At 42.1% G+C, this 21,488-nt stretch overlaps 1 long non-coding RNA gene across 1 annotated transcript; it reads left to right on the top strand.

Annotated features, from left to right (window-relative positions):
* Nucleotides 1-1,381: 1,381 nt before the first annotated feature.
* Nucleotides 1,382-21,216, top strand: LOC148778704 (uncharacterized). The gene is made up of 3 exons (XR_016037336.1): nt 1,382-1,699; nt 4,696-5,090; nt 17,210-21,216. It is a non-coding gene; the product is annotated as an uncharacterized LOC148778704 (long non-coding RNA).
* The last annotated feature ends 272 nt before the right edge of the window (nt 21,217-21,488 follow it).

The following is a 21,488-nucleotide window of genomic DNA, read 5'->3' as shown; positions in this document are numbered from 1 at the left end:
TGGGAAGGTTTGGACAAAACAAATGCTTTCAAAAAGGAGTGAATGATCAGGGCCGGACTTGAAGATAAGATAGGGTTGCGGGGCACAGACTGCCTGGAACTAGAGACACAAGGAAATGTTGGGAGGTCAGTAGGAAGGGGTGTGCCGTGGCAGCAGCAGGGATGGAGCACAGACTAGGGGCCCTGGGACAGGCATAGTGAGGACCAGAATCCGCGTGCCTTGGGATGGATGGCGTGTGTCGCTGAAGGTGAAGAGAAGTGACGTTTGATGCGCCCCTTCCATGCCGGACCATCCCGGTTCATCACACTGGCTGTATCATTTCTCAGAACAGCCTGAGAGGTAGCTATAATTATCCCCATTCTCCAAAGCCAGAAATAAGGACCCAGAATTTGTACAGTGTTCAGTGTTCACCAAGGCTGGGATTCAAATGAAAACTGACTTCTTCCCTCCCTCTCTCCATCCCTTCCTTCACTCCCTCCCTTCCCTTTTCCTTCCTTCTTTCTTTTTCTCTCCCTTTCTTCCTCCTTTCCTTCTCTCTTTCATTGAATCCTTGTGCTTTGCCAGGCATTCTGGAAAGTGCCAGAGATACACAGTGAACTATAGAAATGGCTCAAGGAACCCTTAGTCTAGTAAGAGAGGTAACCAGGTACTTAAATACCTACTCATGCGTGCGTGTGCCCCAAGTCGCTTCCGTTGCATCCGGCTCTTTGCGACCCCATGGACTGTAGCACCCGCAAGACTCCTCTATCCATTCCACGGGATTCTCCAGGAAAGAATGCTGGAGTGGGCTGCCAACCCAGGGATTGAATCTGTATCTCCTGCGTTGGCAGGTGGGTTCTTTACCTCTAGTGCCACCTAGGAAGCCCCCAAAATACTTACTGTGGGTAGTGTTAAATCTATCCCCAAATTCCCTCACAAGGTAGAACCTAATTGTCCTCCCCTTGAATGTGGACAGCAAGGAAATCCCACCAGTCCATCCTAAAGGAGATCAGTCCTGGGTGTTCATTGGAAGGACTGATGCTGAAGCTGAAACTCCAATACTTTGGCCATCTGATGCAGAGAACTGACTCATTTGAAAAGACCCTGATGCTGGGAAATATTGAGGGCAGGAGGAGAAGGGGATGACAGAGGATGAGATGGTTGGATGGCATCACCGACTCAGTGGACATGAGTTTGAATAAGCCCCAGGAGTTGGTGATGGACAGGGAGGCCTGGCGTGCCGCAGTCCATGGGGTCACAAAGAGTTGGACACGACTGACTGACTAAACTGAGTATGGGATGGACTTAACGACTTGTTTCTAACAAAGAGAATAAAGCAGAAGTGGCAAAATGTGTCCTCTACACGGAGGTCATGAAGACACACGGCTTCCTTCTCATCTGCTCTGTCTTGATCCGGAGCTCTAGGCAAGCCAGCTGCCCGGTTCTGAAGAGACTCGGGAAGCCCGTGGCGAGGCACATGTGATAAGAAGCAGGCCCCACGGAAGCAGGTCCTCCAGTTCCCGGAGAGACTGCAAGTGGCAGCAGCCTGGCTGACCTCTTGCCTGCAGCCTCATGAAAGACTCTGAGCCAGAATCAGCCACCAAGCTGCTCCTGTTTCTTGAATCTCAGGATCTTGGAGATGATAATGTTGTTTTAAGCCACGGGGTCTTGGGGTGATATGTTATGCAGCAATAGATAAAAAATACAGCAAATAAATGAGGTAAGTGCCAACCAGAAAAAAATATATAGTCTATAAGTTCATATGGGCTTCGCAGATGGCGCTAGTGGTAAAGAACCTGCCTGCCACAGCAGGAGACATGAGACGTGGGTTCGATCGCGGGGTTGGGAAGATCCCCTGGAGGAAGACATGGCAACCCACTCCAGTATTCTTTGCCTGGAGAATCCCATGGACAGAGGAGACTGGCAGGCTATGGTCCATGGGGTCACAGAAGAGTTGACTGTGACTGAAGCAACTTAGAAGGCACATACACATGAGTTCATGTAAGAAAAAGAATCTAATTGAGATAGGAGTCTGGGATGCTTTCCTTAAGGTGGTGACTACTGAGCTAAGATCTGGTGGATGAGTAAGAGCTGGAGAGGCAAAGAAAGCAGGAGGGGGAAGGAGTCCAGATGGAGTGAAACATGGCCAAAGGCCCTCTGGCATGTTCAAAGGCTTGGGTGGAGGCCCGTGTAGCTGAGCATGAGGAAGTATACAGGCTCTGGGATGAGATGATGTTGCAGAATAAGGCAGGACCTTAACGATCACATGAAGAATTTTGGCTGAAATCCTGAAAACAGCAGGAAACGGTGAAGACTTTAAAGCACAGGGGTAACATTAACACATTATCTTCTAGGGAAACATGTTTTAAGAATTTTCTTTGTTAATTCATTTTAAGTTGCTTAGAGTGCTACACTTTAAAGAGTCATTTATGCTATACAAATTTAGCTACCTAAACAGATGATAGGATTATTCATATAGGGTTACCTTTAACTTGAGAAGTCATTTCAGAGAACATTTTTCTCCTTCTTGAGTAAGTTAAACCTTAATGGTATCATGTGGCCTGGCTTAGAACAGGAGACAGTCTACCTCCACTGTCACCATTAACAAATATAATTGAATGACACTCAAAATCCTGCTTTTCATGAAGATTTCTGTGATCTTCCTGTTTTTTTTTTTTTTTGGGGGGGGCGCTTATTTCATCGGAGAAGGCAATGGCAAGCCACTCCAGTACTCTTGCCTAGAAAATCCCATGGATGGAGGAGCCTGGTAGGCTGCAGTCCGTGGGGTCGCTAAGGGTCGGACACAACTGAGCGACTTCACTTTCACTTTTCACTTTCCATTTTCACACATTGGAGAAGGAAATGGCAACCCACTCCAGTGTTCTTGCCTGGAGGATCCCAGGGAAGGGGGAGCCTGGTAGGCTTCCGTCTATGGGGTCACACAGAGTCGGACACGACTGAAGTGACTTAGCAGCAGCAGCAGCAGCTTATTTCATATTTCAACACTTTCACTCATTTCTAAGTTGCCAAACTCAGAGCTGATAAAAGAATATAACTTGGGAGTATGTTATTTGCTCAGTCATGTCCGACTCTTTGTGACCCCATGGACTGTAACCCACCAGGTTCCTCTGTCCATGGAATTCTCCAGGCAAGAATACTGGAGTGGGTTGCCATTTCCTTCTCCAGGGGAGATCTTCCAATGCAGGGCTCAAACATGGGTCTCCCACATTACAAGCAGATTCTTCACTGTCTTAGCCACTAGGAAATCTTAAGCAATTACAACTTTGGAGACAATTTTTTCCACCTGTCTGTGTTATTTTTACTTATTATTTTTTTAACTGAAGTATAATTGCTTTACGATATTGTATTAGTTTCTGCTGTACAGCAGAGTGAATCAGTCATATATATACAGATATCCTCTCCCTTTTGTGTTTCCCACCTCTTCCCTTTAATCCCACCCCTCTAGGTCATCACAGAGCACTGGGCTAAGCACCCTCTGCTATACAGCAGCTTCCCAGTAGCTATGTGTTTTACACATGGCAGTGTATATATGTCAATGCTGTTCTCCCAGCTTATCCCACCCTCCTGCCGTGTTATTTTTAAAGGACGATAATGATAAAAAGTGGATGTGTAGATCGACTCACACACGTGTGAAATGTCCGCAGGCAGAGATGAAGTCATCCACAAAGCTGACGGGCTTAACCTTCAGCTTCCTTGAACATCCTTCCAGCTCTTACATTCTATGTTTCAATTTACCGGGAGTGTATTATTCCCCATGGTGGTGGTTTAGTCGCTAAGTCGTGTCGACTCTTGTGATCCCAAGGACTGTAGCCCCCCAGGCTCTTCTCCAGGGAGAAGATGGTATTCTCCAGGCAAGAATACTGGACTGGGTTGCCTTTTCCTTCTCCAATTATTTCCCATGGTTAGAAGCAAATACTCCCTGAAAGAAAAGGGTCTTATATTCAAGAGAGTTTGAAATTCTAATGTTAAAATGGTATCTGCTTCCATCTGCTCCCTGAAACTCTGAGCGTGTTCCTAATGAGTCCTCATATTTGCACGTTTCTCAGATTGCTCTGCGGCAGGTTGATAAAAGCAGCAGCTTTTACAAGCGTAGATGACGCCCTTGAGGTGATGGCCTGAGTCACACAAGCTGGAAAACAAAGTTTTCCCCAAGGAGTTTGTCTTTTAAAACCTGATTCTTTTGGACTAAGAAGTTTAAGACAAGAAATTCTGAGCAGAAGGACTGAGCCAGTGTGAACAAAGGAGGAATCATGTTTCGTTTCATTAATTGTTTTAAAATTTGTTTTTTAATTGGAGAACAATTGGTCCACAATGTTGGGTTGGTTTCTGCTGTGCAACAACATGAATCAGTTATATGTATACATGTATTCCCTCCTCCTTGAGAGGAGTATACATATAGCTAGACATATATACACATATAGCTATACATATAGAGTTATATATGTAGAGCTATGTGTATACATATATTTCCTCCTTCTCCCCACCCCCAACTTCTCATTCCACCCTCTAGGTCATCACAGAGCACTGAGCTGAGCTCCCTGTGCTATACAGCAACTTCCCACCAGCTATCTATTTTACACACGGTTGTGTATATATGTTAATCCCAATCTCCCAATTTGTTCATTTTCTCCAGTCCCTGCTGTTTCTATAAGTCCATTTTCTATATCTCTGTCTCTACCCCTGCCCTGCAAATAGGTTCATTTTTCTAGAAGGAATCAAATTTTTCAACAGTCAAAAGAGGAAGAATTTGCGTCTGCCATCTGCTACACTGATCTATTTTATTTGTCTCTGGACATGTCCGGGCAGTGGCTGTTCTCTCAAGGTTTGAACCTTGAAAAGCAAAAGATGGAGAAATAGTTGGAAGAGGTAAAATTATGTATGAAAACAGCTCCCACCCCTCCACCCCCAGCTTCTTAATTGCCTGCTCACTTCTCAAAAATGGAGTAAATGCTGAAGTGGCTGACTTTCCCCATCATTCCTGTAAATAAGGATATGACTCACAAACCCTGCAATCTCCAGAGTGCCATAGAGACGATGGTGATTTGGTTATTTAAAAATAGCCGAGAAAAAAAGCAAGAAATTGACCATGGGTAAGTTGGGGTGTTTTCCTTTTTTTTTTTTTTAATTTAAAAAATTTGAAAATTAAACTTGTTATTGTGCCCAGCCCTAAGTATTCTTAGAACATCTGGTCTGTCAGCCAAATTTGGGGGTTTTATGATTTCTGGAAATGAACATGGTGAACACAGCGAGCAGATCTCAGACCCCAGGCAAGAAAAAAACCCCAACACTTACCACGGGGTCATTGTAGTCTGTGTGCAAATTCTCCTTTTCTCTGTAAAGTAGAGATGAGTATTGATAGCCTGTGTATACACAGCCCCCCACTCCCACGCTGTTATACAACCATTGCAATATTATCAATACAGATATGGAAGGTGCTAAAAGAATAATAGTGGTAGGGCTAACAATAGCTTATATTAAGCCTGTTGAGTAGTATTCATTGATCTGTAGCTTGCTGGCCCGAAGTTAAAAAGTAATCTCTTTATTGTTGGTGCAAAAACCCCCAAAGCAAGACTATTTGAAAATCTAGGTTTGAATTTGAGATTGAAATTCAGGCAGGGCATCGTCATTTGCCTTAAAACTCAGTCTCACTGGGTATTGTAAGGAACACCCAAGAGAGGCCGCTAGAAGAGAACTTCATGGGTGGACTAGTTACAAACTCGGGGGCAGAGGTTTCTGATTTGACTCCTGTGTTCTTTCCTTGTCATATCATGAAAGTGAAATTGTTACTTGTTCAGTCGTGTTTGACTCTGACCCCGTGGACTGTAGCCCTCCAGTCTCCTCTGTCCAGGTGGGCTACAGTTCCATGGGGAGCATACTGGATTCTCCAGGCAAGCATACTGGAGTGTGTTGCCATTCCCGTCTCCAGGGGATCTTCCCCACCCAGGGATTGAACCCGGGTCTCCCATGTGGTAGGCAGATTCTTTACTGTCTGAGCCACCAGGGAAGCCCATATCATAAAGCCCCATTAAAAGTCTGCAAATACAAATCAGGAGGCCCAGAAGCTCCTCCTCCCCAGAGACAGATCAGGAGTAGGGTTGCCAGACAAAATACAAGATGTCCAGTTAAGCTGGATTTCAGAAATCAGATAAACAATAAATAGATTTTTAGTATAAGTATGTCCCAAACATCACTGAGCCCACCAGGCTCCTCAGTCCATGGAATGGAATTCTCCAGGCAAGAATAATGGAGTGGTTAACCATTCCCTTCTCCAGGGAAGCATTACCTGGGACATACTTACACAGAAAATTCTTTTCTGCAGTTCATCTGAAGCTCAATTTTTAATTGAGAATCCTGTATTTTTATTGGATAATACTAGCAATCCTAATCAGGGGATATGGTGGTGAAGACCCTGCAAATGTAGCCATGTAATCTGCTGTCCCCTCCCCCTTGCCCCCAGCCTTGTCCTTCACTGCAGCGTGTTTAGTGCGAAGAAAGTACCCTCTAAGTAGAAAGTGGTACAGAACCTCTGAAAACATGCTCTTGCAACACCAGTGTTTGAAATATAAAGTATTTATAAAAAACAGAACCAGAAAAAAAAACCCAAAAATCAAAGCATTGATTCATGCTTGAGAAACACTGGGCGAAATTAAAGAGTTTTTGCAGCTTTAGGACTTCTCCTAGCATTTAATATTAACATGAATTATGGCACCAATAATAGTATTTTCTCACTTTATTTAAAAACCATCACAGCAGGGACTTCCCTGTTGGCTCAGTGGCTAAGACTCCACATTCCCAATGCAGAGAGACTGAGTTCAACCCTTGGTCAGGGAAATAGATCCCACATGCCACAGAAAAGAGTTTGCATGCCCCAACCTGGTGCAACCTAATAAATAAATATTTTTAAGAAATCACAGTGAACAGATAACAGGCTCAATATCCTTTGGTTCCACAGTGACCATGAGTTTCCATTGAAATGCAGTTTAGATTTGGTTGTTGTTGAGTCTCTAAGTTGTGTCCGACTCTTTGTGGTCCCATGGACTGTAGCCCGCCAGGCTCCCCTGTCCATGGGATTTTTCCAGGCAAGAATGATGGACTGGGTTGCCATTTCCTCCTCCAGAGGATCTTCCTGAAACAGGGATCAAACCCGGGTCTTCTGTGTCTCCTGCACTGCAGATAGAGTGTTTACTTGCTAAGCCATTGGGGAAGCCCAATAAAATCTTTAGGGCCTCAGATTTTTCTGCCATTATTTAGGGATGTCCCTTGTTTTCACAGTTGAAGATAATAGTGGCAGCTGGGGGAGGAAGGGACAAGAAGGGGTGCAGTCTAGGAGAAAGCTGATTATCCTGGGAGCTGCCACAAGATGCTTCCAGTGACATTCCCGAGATGGTTAATTTTATATGTCAACTTGACTGGGCCACAGGGTGCCCAGATATTTTGTCAAACATTATTCTGGATAAGTCTGTGAGGGTGCTTTTGCATGAGATTTACATTTCAATAGGAAGATTGAATAAAGCAGATTGCCCTCCCTCATGTGAGTGGGCCTCTCTCAATCACTTGAAGGCCTGAATGGAGCAAAAAGTCTGACTTTTCTATGAAAACTCCTCCTGCCTGGCTGCACTGAGCTGGGACATCAGTTTTTCCTGCTTTTAGAGTAGAAGAGAAATGTTGGCTCTCTCTGAGTCTCAAGCCTGCTGACTTTCAGATAGAAATTACACCCCTAGCTTTACTGAATCTTCAGCTTGCACATGACAGATCCTGGGACTTATCAGCCTCCATAATCACATGAGGCAATTTTTTTTTTATAATAAAGCTCTCTCTCTCTATGCATCTATTGCTCTGTTTTCTGCAAACTCTGACTAATACAATGTTATTGCCTGGAACTTAGGACCAAAGGAGAAAAGTATGTGGGGTGAAACATGTGGGGCAAAAGTAGGATACTCTGCTACAGGAGGGAAACTCAGACTGTTCAGGGCAATTGTGAGTAAGCAGTGCTGTTGGCGCGGTCTTTTTTATTTGGGGAAATAATCAAGCATGTTGCCAAATCAGCAGGTCAAGTTCTCCATTTATCAAATTGGAAGGCAGTGTCTTCCTCTGTCCCACCAGATGAGAATTTTAGGAAGATATTAATCATATCCAGATGCCTCTGCTTTTTTTTTTTCTTTTAGTTCTACCAGTTTATTGCTACCAACCCATCTCCTTCCACCTTCATGCATGCATGCTCAGTCTTGTAACGCCATGGGCTGCACCCTGCCAGGCTCCTCTGTCCATGAACTTTTCCAGGCAAGAATACTGGAGTGGGTTGCCATTTCCTTCTTCATAGATTCCTTCACTTTTAATGTCTATCCAGAATATGTTAGATACAAATACTTCTACAGATGGAAAACCCTGATGCACATTTGTGTTTATACGAATGTGTGTGTTTATAAAACCTGGAAATATTTACAGGTTATTTGTCTGTCTTAAGGCTTGAAATGAAAATCTGTGTTAGTTACAGCAAGTAACACACTCACAGATTGTAGGCAGGTTTTCTCTTCCTTATACCAAGTGAAGTTTGTCATGAGTGAAGGATGTCAAAGGAAGGTTTTGACAATGGTGCCAAATTATTTTACTCAGTTCCTAGACTGGGGATTTTCAAGCCGTTTCACTGGTGAGGGCCCACTGTTCCACTATAGTGTCATCCAACTATTAGAGGTCTAGTCCTTGATTTTAGAAGTGGTTATTCAAGTTCGTAGGAACGCTGCTAATCAGCCTGCAACTCTTCTCAAGTTCTGCCCAAGGACCAGTTGTATATAGCTCCTGATGGTTGTTGCTCAAGGTCATCTCTTGCCTCCTGTTCTTTCCGTATGTGGGAAGAATATGGGACGATGGGATCTCAGTTTGGTTTGCTGTTGTTCTTGGATCCTATCATAAGACCATTAGAACAACCAGTAGATGGAAAGTTGCATAAACATGTAGTCTTAATTAACTGGTTACCAAACTGGAAGAAAAATTTTTTTAGCACCAGGACCAGTTGTATAATTTGCAGGACCAAGTGCAAAATGAAAATTTGGGGGCCCTTGTTTCAAAAATGATTAAGAGTCTCAAGATGGTGACAGTAGAGCAACAACACGTGGGGTCCTTCTGAGCATCTGAACAGGTGATGCATCTATGATGCTGGCCCTGATCAGCATTGTATGTTCAGCACTTTAGCGTCCTTTAGTCCTTGAAGTCCCCACCAAACTCTCACTTCATACCCTCATCCCATGTCCTTGCCTCTTCTCTTACTTCTGAGATCTTTACTTTTGTGTAATATTATGGGACATGCCTGATAAGAAAGTATTGATTGGATTTAACCTAACATCCCCCCCCCCACTTTTATTCCTGAATATCAGAGCTGACAGACACTTCCCTATCTTCTGATCTTAACATGATGCGGTACCTTAGGTAGCTTCATTGTCATGGATACACAAAGTAGTGAACATACATGGTGCTGTTTGTAGGGAATTGAATCCTACCAAATAAACTAGGAATATTCTTCAAAGGCCCTTGACATTTAATATGGAAAAATGGCCTATAAGAATCAAATCATTCACATGTAATGAAGAGTGAGTTAATTACCTGGGGCGCTGAAATGTACCTGGGTCATGAAAAATTTATGAGGCAAATTAGAGGCAGATATTATAATCAAAGTAGCTTCTGATTGTCTTATTCCCTATGCTACTCTACTAGGACTCTCCAGAGAAACAGTGTATATACTCATGCAATTATGAAGGCAGGCAAATTACAATATCTTCATGGTATGTCTGTCAACTGTAGACTCAGAGAGTTGATAGTGTATATTCCAGTCTGAGTCTGAAGGTGTGAGAACCAGGAGAGCCAGTGGTGTTGTTATTGTCCAAGGCCAGAACATTTTAGACCTAGGAGGAGCTGATGTCCCAATTTGATAACTTTCAGGCAGAAAGAATCTCTTACTTGGGAGGAGGGTCAGCCTTTTTGCTCTATTCATGCTTTCAACTGATTGAGTAAGGCCCACCAACTTAGGTAGAGCAATCTGCTTTACTAAGTCTATGAGTTTATTATTACCCTTTAAAAAATAATTTTATTTGTTTATTTATTATTTTTGACTGTGCTGGGTCTTTGTTGCTGCATGGGCTTTCCTCCAGTTGTGGTGAGCAGGAAATACTCTCTGGTTGCAGTGCATGGGCTTCTCATTGCTTGGGCTTCTTGTTGCCATGGCTCCTCTTGTTGTGGATCATGGGCTCTAGGGTGCATGCGCTTCAGTAGTTGTAGCACATGAGCTCTGCAGTTGCAGCTCCTGGTCTCCAGAGCACAGGGTCAGTAGCTGTGGAGCACGGGCTTAATTACTCTACGGCATGTGAGGTCTTCTTGGATCAGAGATTGAATCCATGTCTCCTGCATTGGCAGGCAGATTCTTTACCACTGAGCCACTAAGGAAGCCCTGTCAGTTTAAATGTTATTACTCTCACCCCCAAACACTCCCCACAGATGCACCCAGAACAATGATTCACCAACTATCAGGGCTTCCTGTGACTCAGTCAAGTTGGCACAGAAAGCTAACTATCACAAATACCCTGTCATCATAAGCTCCATATTCAAATTCCTAGCTTCACACTTAGTACAGAGAGCTGGCTACTGTTTGTCATATTTGTTCAATTCTACCACTTGCCACACTGAAGATTTAATTAGAACAAGGTCAATGAGAAAATTAGAAAAAGGTAAATTCTTGCATCAACAGTTTACTGAATGCTTGCTTTGTGCTGCAAGCTTGTACTGTGGAAATGACTGAGAATGGTTGGTTAGTCCAAAGAGGCATTGTGGAGAAACAGTTTTATTTAAAAGGATTTCACTTGAGAACTTCCTCCTTTACTTTTTATCCCTCTCACCAGGGATGTGATTTTTTTTCCCCCTGTGATTGCACTTTTAAGTGTTGGAACCCTACAATTGTCTTGCCACTACTGTGTGGAGTATGGTTAGGTTATGCAGGAAGGAGAGAATGAGGGGTGAGTGGAATCACCCAAAGAGGACTAGAAAGTAGCGATGGCCAGAGGTATCAGTCTCCGTGGGGTAACAAGAATTGGAAGGAGCAAGCAGAGGGGAAAATGAGAAAATCTTTGATGGAGCAGAGAGAGCGAGACTGATGGAAGGAAGGTCAGGAAGCCAAGACAGGTGGTCACTTTTGGTTCTGTGTTCTTTTTTTTTAATGTATTAACATTTTTAAAATTTAATTTTAATTGGAGGATAATTGCTTTATGATGCGGTGTTGGTTTCTAGTTTACAACATCATGAATCAGCTATATATGTACACATATATCCCCTCCCTCCTGAGCCTCCCTCCCACCCTTTCTCATCCCACCCCTCTAGGATCTACCTTCTTTTTTTAAAATTATTTTTTATTTGGAATGTAGTTGCTTTACTTTGTGTTGGTTTCTGCTGTACAACATCATGAATCAGCCATGTGTATACATATATCGGCTCTCTTGTGAGCCTCCCCACCACCTGCCCCATTCCACCTGTCTAGGGCATCACAGAGCACAGAGCTGAACAACCTGTGCTATACAACAGCCTCAGGTGCTTACACAACAAGGAGAAAAGAGATGAGAATAGAGGTGATGAGGTGAGAGAGGAGGAAGAGCTGTCATCGCTGAATTCTTTGAGAAAAACTGTCAAGAGGTTTGAGGCCTCAAGATACAGTGGCATCCATGAGCCAGGGCAAGCTTGAACTAAGAGGAAGATTTGATTAATTATTTAGACATTGCTGCCATATTCATTGTTACTTTAAGCATTTGTTCATGCGGCTCTCTCTGCCTGGGGTGCCTTCTCTGTCTGCCATTCCCTGCTGAACTCTTATTAATGATTAGGTCTCCACCTCACTGATACAATATTTCTTCTCAAATGTCTCCTTGGACCCCTGGAGACTGGGCTGGTGCCACTCCCTTGCCTTCTCATCTTACCCTCTTTTAGAACTTATCATATTGATGGAAATAGCATCCTGACCTGCCTGTTTTTCTGAATGAGCTGGGAGCTCCTTGAGGACAGTAGCTGTGTCTCATTTAAAGTTGTATCTCCAGAATGTTTTTTAGGGCTTGGCACCTGGTGGGTATTAAATGGATATTTGATAGCTGAAGGAAGGAATGAAAGGTTGAATGAAGACCCTACTCCTGCTCTCTCACTGGCATTTAAGACGCTGTTTGGTGTGAAGCATCAGGAAAGGTGAGGTAGAAGTGGTGGTGAAACAGGGGAATTGGACACCGTTCCTGGCCTTTGAGAGCCTGCAGCCTGGATAACTCCTGTGACTCATGGTGCAATACAAGTAACATAATACAGTACGGCAGAGCAAGATAGCAGATCAGAGGTGCTCAATTTACTAAATAAATATACAGAGTGCCCAATTAAATTTGAATTCAAGATAAACAACAAGTAATATATATGTCTCATGGAACATTTGGGACATACTAATCCTGGGTGTTCATTGGAAGGACTGATGCTGAAGCTGAAACTCCAATACTTTGGCCACCTCATGCAACAAGTTGACTCACTGGAAAAGAGTCTGATGCTGGGAGGGATTGGGGGCGGGAGGAGACGGGGATGACAGAGCATGAGATGGCTGGATGGCATCACCGACTCGATGGACATGAGTTTGAGTGAACTCCGGGAGTTGGTGATGGACAGGGAGGCCTAGCGTGCTGTGATTCATGGGGTCACAAAGAGTTGGACATGACTGAGTGACTGAACTGAAATGAACTGAACTGAATACTAAAAGTTGGGCTTCCCTGGTGGCTCAGTGGTAAAGAATCCACTTGCCAATAATGCAGGAGACATGGGTTCCATTCCTGGGTTGGGAAGATCCCCTGGAGGAGGGAGAGAAATGGCAACCCACTCTAGTATTCTTGCCTGAAAAATCCCATGGGCAGAGAAACCTGGAGGACTACAGTCCATGGGGTTGCAAAGAGTCAGACAGGACTTAGCAACTGAACAATACCACCACTAAAAGTTGTTGCTGATTAACACTAAGATTTGACTGGACCTCATGTATTTTATCCACTTTATGAGAAAGGAATGTGGCCTATAAGGGATTAGTTTTGTATTTTTATGGGGGAAATGCAAGGGAGTATATTCGAGAAAAGAGATAATTCAGGAAAGATTTCCTAGAAAAGATACCAATTGAGTTGAATTGCCAAAGATACAAGCCAAATTGTGAGGGAATGCAGTTCCCACAGAGACATCTCAGGGGAAAAGACAGGGGAGGTACAGGACAGGCTGGAATCTGGTTTTGCCAGTGTGAGAAGTGTGAGAAACCCAGCTAGATGGCTAAGTAGGGTTGGGTGACTCCACATGAGTCAAAGTCTCACTCCTCTGAGCACTCCCGCCCACTTCATCTCGGCCAAAGATTGTGAAGAGACATGATGGAGCCTGAGCGAAAGTTCCAACCTTACCCAGATGAGCAAGGTTGGGAATTGGTCTCTCTTTCTAAAGAATGAAGAAGAAACAACAGGAGCATTTTGCAAGGGTCATGAATTGCTCAACCATTTGCAGTGTTTTCAAACACTGGTGTCAAAACAGCATTTCTAGCGAGGAAGAAGTGAACACTAATAATGACTTATCAAAACAAGAAGAATGACGTGGGAAATGCTAACAATAACAACTTCAATGGCGTTTTAATGTTAGGTTTTTCCAATTTTTTATTAAAGCATGGATTTATAATAGCATTATATAGTAAATAAAGTAATATGCTGCTGCTACTAAGTCACTTCAGTCGTGTCCGACTCTGTGTGACCCCATAGACGGAAGCCCACCAGGCTCCCCTGTCCCTGGGATTCTCCAGGCAAGAACACTGGAGTGGGTTGCCATTTCCTTCTCCAGTGTGTGAAAGTGAAAAGTGAAAGTGAAGTCGCTCAGTCGTGTCCGACCCTTAGCGACCCCACGGACTGCAGCCTACCAGGCTCCTCCATCCATGGGATTTTCTAGGCAAGAGTACTGGAGTGGCTTGCCATGGCAAATATATAATGAAACAGACAAAAATAGCTTAGTCATGATGTTGGAAAGAGGTGGAAATACAATGCTTCTATAATCTTTGGAAATTTTGCTTTTGGCCCTACCTTGAGGTATGCAGAATTTCCCTGACCAGGGATTGAACTCATGCCCCCTGCATTGGAAGTATAACGTCTTAACCACTGGACCACCAGGAAGTCTTATTTTTATCATCTTATTGAGCATTTACTATGCTCCAGGTAACAACATATGTAATTTCCCTTAATATTGACAATAATACTATAATACTATTGCATATATAAGTTCATGGGCTTCTCAGCTGGCTCAGTGGTAAAGAATCCACGTGCTGATGCAGGATATCTAAGAGGAATGGGTTCAATCCCTGGGTCGGGAAGATCCCCTGGAGGAGGAAATGGCAACGCATTCAGTATCCTTGCCTGGAAAATCCCATGGATAGAGTAGCCTGGTGGGTTATAGTCCACAGGGTCTCTATGGTCAAGAGTTGGACATGGTTGAATGACTGAGCATGCACGCATGCCCATGCAAGTACATACAATACTGTAACAAGTTGTCATGCAAATCTTGCTAAGGTTCATAAGATTTATTTGCTTATCCATGATCATTCAACTAGCAATTAATTATTTTGGAATTCATAATGATTTGAATCCAGCATCTACACTATTTCTGTTATATCACACTTAGAGTGTTAATCACTCGGTCATATCCAGCTGGGAGTTGTAGCCCACCAGGCTCCTCTGTCCATGGAATTCTCCATGCATGACTGCTGGAGTGGGTAGCCATTCTCTTCTCCAGGAAATGTTCCCCATGCAGGGGTCAAACCCAGGCCTCCCACATTTCAGGCAGATTCTTTACTGTCTGAGTCACCAGGGAAGTGCTCTGTCACACTTAAAGACTCTTAAATAGACAATTACTGAACTATTATGGCATAATCAGTGTGAAAACAGAAAGGAGAGAGAGTCTAATCCTGCCTTTTGGACATCAAAGATCATTTTGCAAGGGAAGTGATGTTTGAGTAGTAATAGACAAAATTATTTCACCTTCTAATAAGATTAATAGCAGGAAATGTATGAAGAATACTCACAAGTAAAAGCACTAATAATTTTAAAAACAGATATGGAAGTTCATTCTAAAAGCCTCTCATGTTTCTGTAATCTTCTGTTAAGTGTGCCACATTGATGACACACACTTAAATTCTCATACTTGTTCCCTTTTTCTATGAAACACCCACTAAAATCATTAGTCATAGTCATTAAATGGTCATTATTTATAATCTTCAGCTACTTTTATGATTATAGTTTGGTACCAATTTTGTTAGAAACACTATCCTTTCACATAGAAATGTTTTAAATGTCTTTACAATTCTATAACCTACACGAATAGTTATATAGTTGAGTTGACTAAATTCCTCCCACATAATTATTTCAATTATATAAAATTTTACTTACATAACTGGAATAATATTATAGTTGTAAAATATTCAATTCTGTAATTATGTAGGATTGAAATAAATAGAAAGATCTGGTATTTTAGCAACCTATTTCCTGGAGAACATCTGAACAGTCCTATTCTTATATTAAAAAAAATACAACTGTAATAATAAAACTTAAAAGCAAAATGCTTTTCAATTTTTTAATCTCGAGACATTAATTAAACTTTCATTTAAAATATCAGAGTATTAGTCTTGAATATACTCTTGTGAGATGGGCTAATACTGCTGTTTCAATTTAAATCTGGCTTCCACATCCTCTCTCCAGGAAGTCCTTTCAACAAATCTTAACTCATTTTGGTTAAACTTTTTGTCTGTTGCCTTAGAAGCTTTGCAAATTTTTTTTCTGGGTGTAGAAGAAGCTCTTCAAAATTGCCCAGAGCACTGCTCTTTACTTTGTGAGCTTACACAGCCATATTTGACAGACAGATTTTCTAATAATAACTGTTCAGAAACCATAAGAAAAAGATAATTCTGACCTTGGCTAGAAAATTTGCAAGGAAAGTAACTTGTTTGGATGTGTCCTCAGGGAGTCATATAAATTTGAAGTTTATACTTATTAAAAGATAAATTTTCAATGATGATAAAATTATGACTTTCATAAAATATAAAACGAACATGTATCAAATATTTTAACTCAGGAGTTAATGAGAGACCAATAGATTCTTCAACCAGTTCAAAAGCAAAGTACGCATTTATAGTTGGATAAAGAATGTGAAGTGAATTTATAAATAGATGCAAACCTGGTAAAACTGGTTAATATTCACAGGAGTGCACTTTGCATTTTTATGGACAGGAATTATTTGAATTACAGTCACTTTTCTCTAAGTTAACTTCTATATCTAAAAAGATCTGAAGTAGCCCAGTTAGTGGAAAACAAAGGCGTAGATAGCGCAGATGGATGAGCTGGACAGGACACTTAGTAAATTTCAAAATCTTTAACATTTTTTTTCTCATGTATTTTTTCCTTTAAAAGGTGCTTTTGGTGCATCTGACATTTTTGTATTTATAAATAATTCAAGATTCAGAAATAGCTAGTGAATAAAGTTAATTAGTGGGGGTTAAAGATTCACATAGGACTTCTTAGGTGGCTCAGATGGTAAAGAATCTGCCTGCAATGTGGGAGACCCGGTTTTGATCCCTGGGTTGGGAAGATTCCCTGGAAGAGGGCATGGCTACCTGCTCCAGTATCCTTGCCTGGAGAACCCCCATGGACAGTGGAGCCTGGCGGGTTACAGTCCATGAGGTCACAAAGAGTCACACACGACTGAGTGACTAAGCAGCAGCAGCGAAGATTCACACACAGAATTTGGTACTGAAATTCATTTCGGATAATAATGTGAAAATAAGCATTCTTTTGAAGGTCTGGTATCAACTAATTATACTTTCAAATGCAAACTGAAATATCATTCTATTTTCTGTACATGGTTCATGAGTTTCAACATAAGCATGATGAATGATTTGGATCAGTTATCTGGCTACCACAGGCTCTCTGCCACTCACAGATCCACCTCTATAATAGTAACCAGTAATTAAGAACAATAAAAGTAAAAATTATGACAGCCAAGTCTTACTGATACATGCGCCAATTTTTCTTAAGCTGTTTTACCTATAACTTTTAAAATTTAATTTTTATAACACCACATTCAGTAAGTATAATTATACTCGTTTTATGGAATAGTAATTCATGCCTTCCTTACTCTTTCTTTTCAGTAAAGAAGAAAAAAATTTCGGCAAACACCTTTCATCGAATGATTTGCATTGTTTTATTTCAAAGGCAGTGTGACTCAGCAAATCAAGCAGCAGTCCTTTTCTGGCTCTGGCCTCAACAACTTGGCTTCCTTCTCCTCAGTTTTAAATGATGGATCAGTTCAGTTCAGTTCAGTCTCTCAGTCATGTCTGACTCTTTGCGACCCCATGAACCACAGCACGCCAGGCCTCCCTGTCCATCACCAACTCCCGGAGTTCACTCAAACTCACGTCCATCAAGTCGGTGATGCCATCCAAGCATCTCATTCTCTGTCATCCCCGTCTCCTCCTGCCCCCAATCCCTCTCAGCATCAGAGTCTTTTCCAGTGAGTCAACTTATTGCATGAGGTGGCCAAAGTATTGAAGCTTCAGCTTCAGCATCAGTCCTTCCAATGAACACCTAGGGCTGATCTCCTTTAGAATGGACTGGTTGGATCTCCTTGCAGTCCAAGGGACTCTCAAGAGTCTTCTCCAGCACCACAGCTCAAAAGCATCAGTTCTTGGACGATCAGCTTTCTTCACAGTCCAACTCTCACATCCATACATGACCACTGGAAAAACCATAGCCTTGACTAGACGGACCTTGGTTGGCAAAGTAATGTCTCTGCGATGGATAGCACTGTATAATTGCTGATGTTTAATCTCTGTGCAGTACTTTGAGAAATCTCTCAAGGTATAAAAGCCTCAATTATTCCTCTTTTTATGAGTGGACAGTCCTAGAAAGGACTTGAGTGCTTTACCTTAACAGACAGATTTCAGGTCTGGAACTGCGGACTTTGAGCCATCGGAGAGAAAACATTTGAATGAGTAATGCGGTGAAATTACAAAGCAAGCATTGTTTGGGGAACTGAGATACCATCTAGACTGCCCACATTGGAAAGGTAGTTTATGTTCACACTTCTTCTTTGCATTCCTTCCTCTTCTTTCTTCTTCTTTGTCTCTCTTCTCTTTACTGGCTTTGCATGACTCAAGAGTCACTTAGTACCTGACTACACACAGAAAAAGAAATATGCTGAATTTGCCTTTCTCTTTTGCATACACTGAGAAATTAATTTTAGTATATGTCACCTTTATTTTACAGGTGACTTGTGTTGTCTTAAACTCCATCTTGCCCTTCATTTCAATTTCCCTGCTTTGCGTTGTGGTACAAGGAAAGCAAAAAGTGTCACTATAGCAAGGGCTTCCCCGGTGGCTCAGATGGTGTAGAATCTGCCCGCAATATAGGAGGCCTAGGTTCGATTGCTGGGTTGGGAGGATACCCTGGAGGAGGGCATGGCAGCCCACTCCAGTATTCTTGCCTGGAGAAGCCCCACAAAAAGTCGGACACAGCTGAGCAACTAGTACACATAGGAAGAGCACCTCTAAATAAAGATGACTTCCCCCAGGACTGGCTGCACTTTCTCCACCCCGGCGATGGAAAGGGTTTGAACGAGGAAGTAGCGTGAGTCATTACTATTGACACACCCTCAGGAAAACCCCTGTTCAGTCTGCCTCCTGTTGCTCTCTCTGGCCAAGGTCCCGGGTTACAGTTTTCAGGACACATACTCAGGAGTGTTGTGTAAAAATGCAACATCAGTTTGCTTATAAACAGAAAGAAGGACAGACATTAAAAAAAAAAAAAACAACTTTGGTCGAAGAACAGAAGAATGGTTTTGATTTACACATTTATTAAACTGATTATTTGCAAGTGGAAGTGTAGTTTCCCTCTAAGGTTGTTAGGAGGACTCCTGGATTAGTTCACTCAAGCACATTCTATGGCCAAGTGGCTGAAGTATGTGCAGTATTGTTTTAGTGGGAAGACACATTCAGCTCTCCAGTTTAACAGGGACATATTCAGCAAAATAAAAAGGTAACCTATGAAACAGGAGAGAATATGTGGAAACCATATATCTGATAAGGGGTTAATATCCAAAATATGTAAGAAACTCATACAACTCAATAGCAAAAAAAAATAATAATAATTCTGATTAAAAAAAAATGGTCAAAGGAACCGAATAGATATTTTCCCAAAGGAGATATACAAATGGCCATTGAGTACATGAAAAGATGCTCAACATCACGAATCATCAAGGAAATACAATTCAAAACCACCACGGTATCACTTCACACATGTTAGAACGGCTGGTATCAAAAGACATGGCATAACAGGTGTCAGCAAGGATGTGGAGAAAAGGGAGCCCCTTTTCACTGTTGGGGGAGTGTAAACTGGTGCAGTTACTATGGAAAACAGTGTGGTGGTTCCTCAAAATCAAAAACAGAACCATCATATGACCCATCTGTCCCACTTCTGGTAATATAGTCACAGGAAATGAAATCAGGATCTTGAAGACATATCTATACTCCCAAGGTCACTGTAACATATCCACAACAGCCAAGGTAAGGAAATAAGTGTTTGTCTACTCATGGATGGACAAAGACACTGTAAATACTATACATTTCCTCTGTATATAGTATTCTTTAGCCAGAGAAGGCAGGAAATTTTGCCATTTGTGACAACATGGATGGACCTTGAAACACTGTATTATCTCACATATATGTGGAATCTAAAAAAAAAAAAAAGCAAACTGGTGGAAACAGGGAATGGTGGTTATCAGGGGTAGTGGGTAGAGAAAATGAGACATTATTGGTCAAAGAGTATAAACTTTCAGTTGTGAGAAGAATAAGTTCTGGGGAATCTAACATACGGCATGGTGATTACAGTTAGCAGTATCATATTATATCAGGGCTCCCCTTGTGGCCCAGAAGTAAGAAATCCAACTTCTATACAGGAGCCACAGGTTCACTCCTTCGGTCAGGAAGGTCTCTTAGAGGAGGAAATGGCCAATATTCTTAACTGAAAACGCCCATGGACAGAAGAGCCTGGTGGGCTTCAGTCCCCTGGATTGCAAAGAGTCAGACACGACTGAGCGACTTAACAACAACAGCAACATATTATATGCTGGTAAGTGGTTAAGAGAATACATCTTAAATGTTCTCATCATAAAAAAGAAATGGTTATAACGTGAGGTAATGGAGTTGTTAACTGACCCTGCTGTGGTGATCTTTTCGCAATACAGAAGTGGTGTCAAATCAACACATTGTACACCTTGAATTTGAACAATCCTGTATGTTAATTATATATCAATAAAGTTGAAAGAAAGGCAATGCCAAAGAATGCTCAAACTACCGCACAATTGCACTCATCTCACACGCTAGTAAAGTCATGCTCAAAATTCTCCAAGCCAGGCTTCTGCAATATGTGAACCGTGAACTCCCAGATGTTCAAGCAGGTTTTAGAAAAGGCAGAGGCACCAGAGATCAAATTGCCAACATCCGCTGGATCATGGAGAAAGCAAGAGAGTTCCAGAAAACCATCTATTTCTGCTTCATTGACTATGCCAAAGCCTTTGACTGTGTCGATCACAATAAACTGTGGAAAATTCTGAAAGAGATGGGAATACCAGACCACCTGACCTGCCTCTTGAGAAACCTGTATGCAGGTCAGGAAGCAATAGTCAGAACTGTACATGGAACAACAGACTGGTTCCAAATAGGAAAAGGTGTACATCAAGGTTGTATATTGTCACCTTGCTTATTTAACTTCTATGCAGGAACGTTATTTAATGTTCCTTATATGCATGATGTTATTTAACATCATGAGGAACGCTGGGCTGGAAGAAGCACAAGCTGGAATCAAGATTGCAGGGAGAAATATCAATAACATCACATATGCAGATGACACTACCCTTATGGCAGAAAGTGAAGAGGAACTCAAAAGCCTCTTGATGAAAGTGAAAGAGGAGATTGAAAAGGTTGGCTTGAAGCTCAACATTCAGAAAACAAAGATCATGGCATCTGGTCCCATCACTTCATGGGAAATAGATGGAAAAACAGTGGAAACAGTGTCAGACTTTATTTCTTTGGGCTCCAAAATCACTGCAGATGCTGATTGCAGCCGTGAAATTAAAAGACTTTGAAATTAAAAGCCATGAAATTACTCCTTGGAAGGAAAGTAATGACCAGCCTAGAGAGTATATTAAAAAGCAGAGACATTACTTTGCCAACCAAGGTCCGTCTAGTCAAGGCTATGGTTTTTCCCGTGGTCATGTATGGATGTGAGAGTTGGACTGTGAAGAAAGCTGATTGCCCAAGAACTGATGCTTTTGAACTGTGGTGTTGGAGAAGACTCTTGAGAGTCCCTTATACAAGGAGATCCAACCAGTCCATTCTAAAGGAGATCAAACCTGGGTGTTCATTGGAAGGA

Source organism: Moschus berezovskii, chromosome 1 (assembly GCF_049115385.1).
Source record: "Moschus berezovskii isolate FMDL1 chromosome 1, NW_MosBer_1.0, whole genome shotgun sequence".
Classification (NCBI taxonomy): Eukaryota; Metazoa; Chordata; class Mammalia; order Artiodactyla; family Moschidae; genus Moschus; species Moschus berezovskii.
This window is presented reverse-complemented; position numbering and strand designations above follow the sequence as displayed.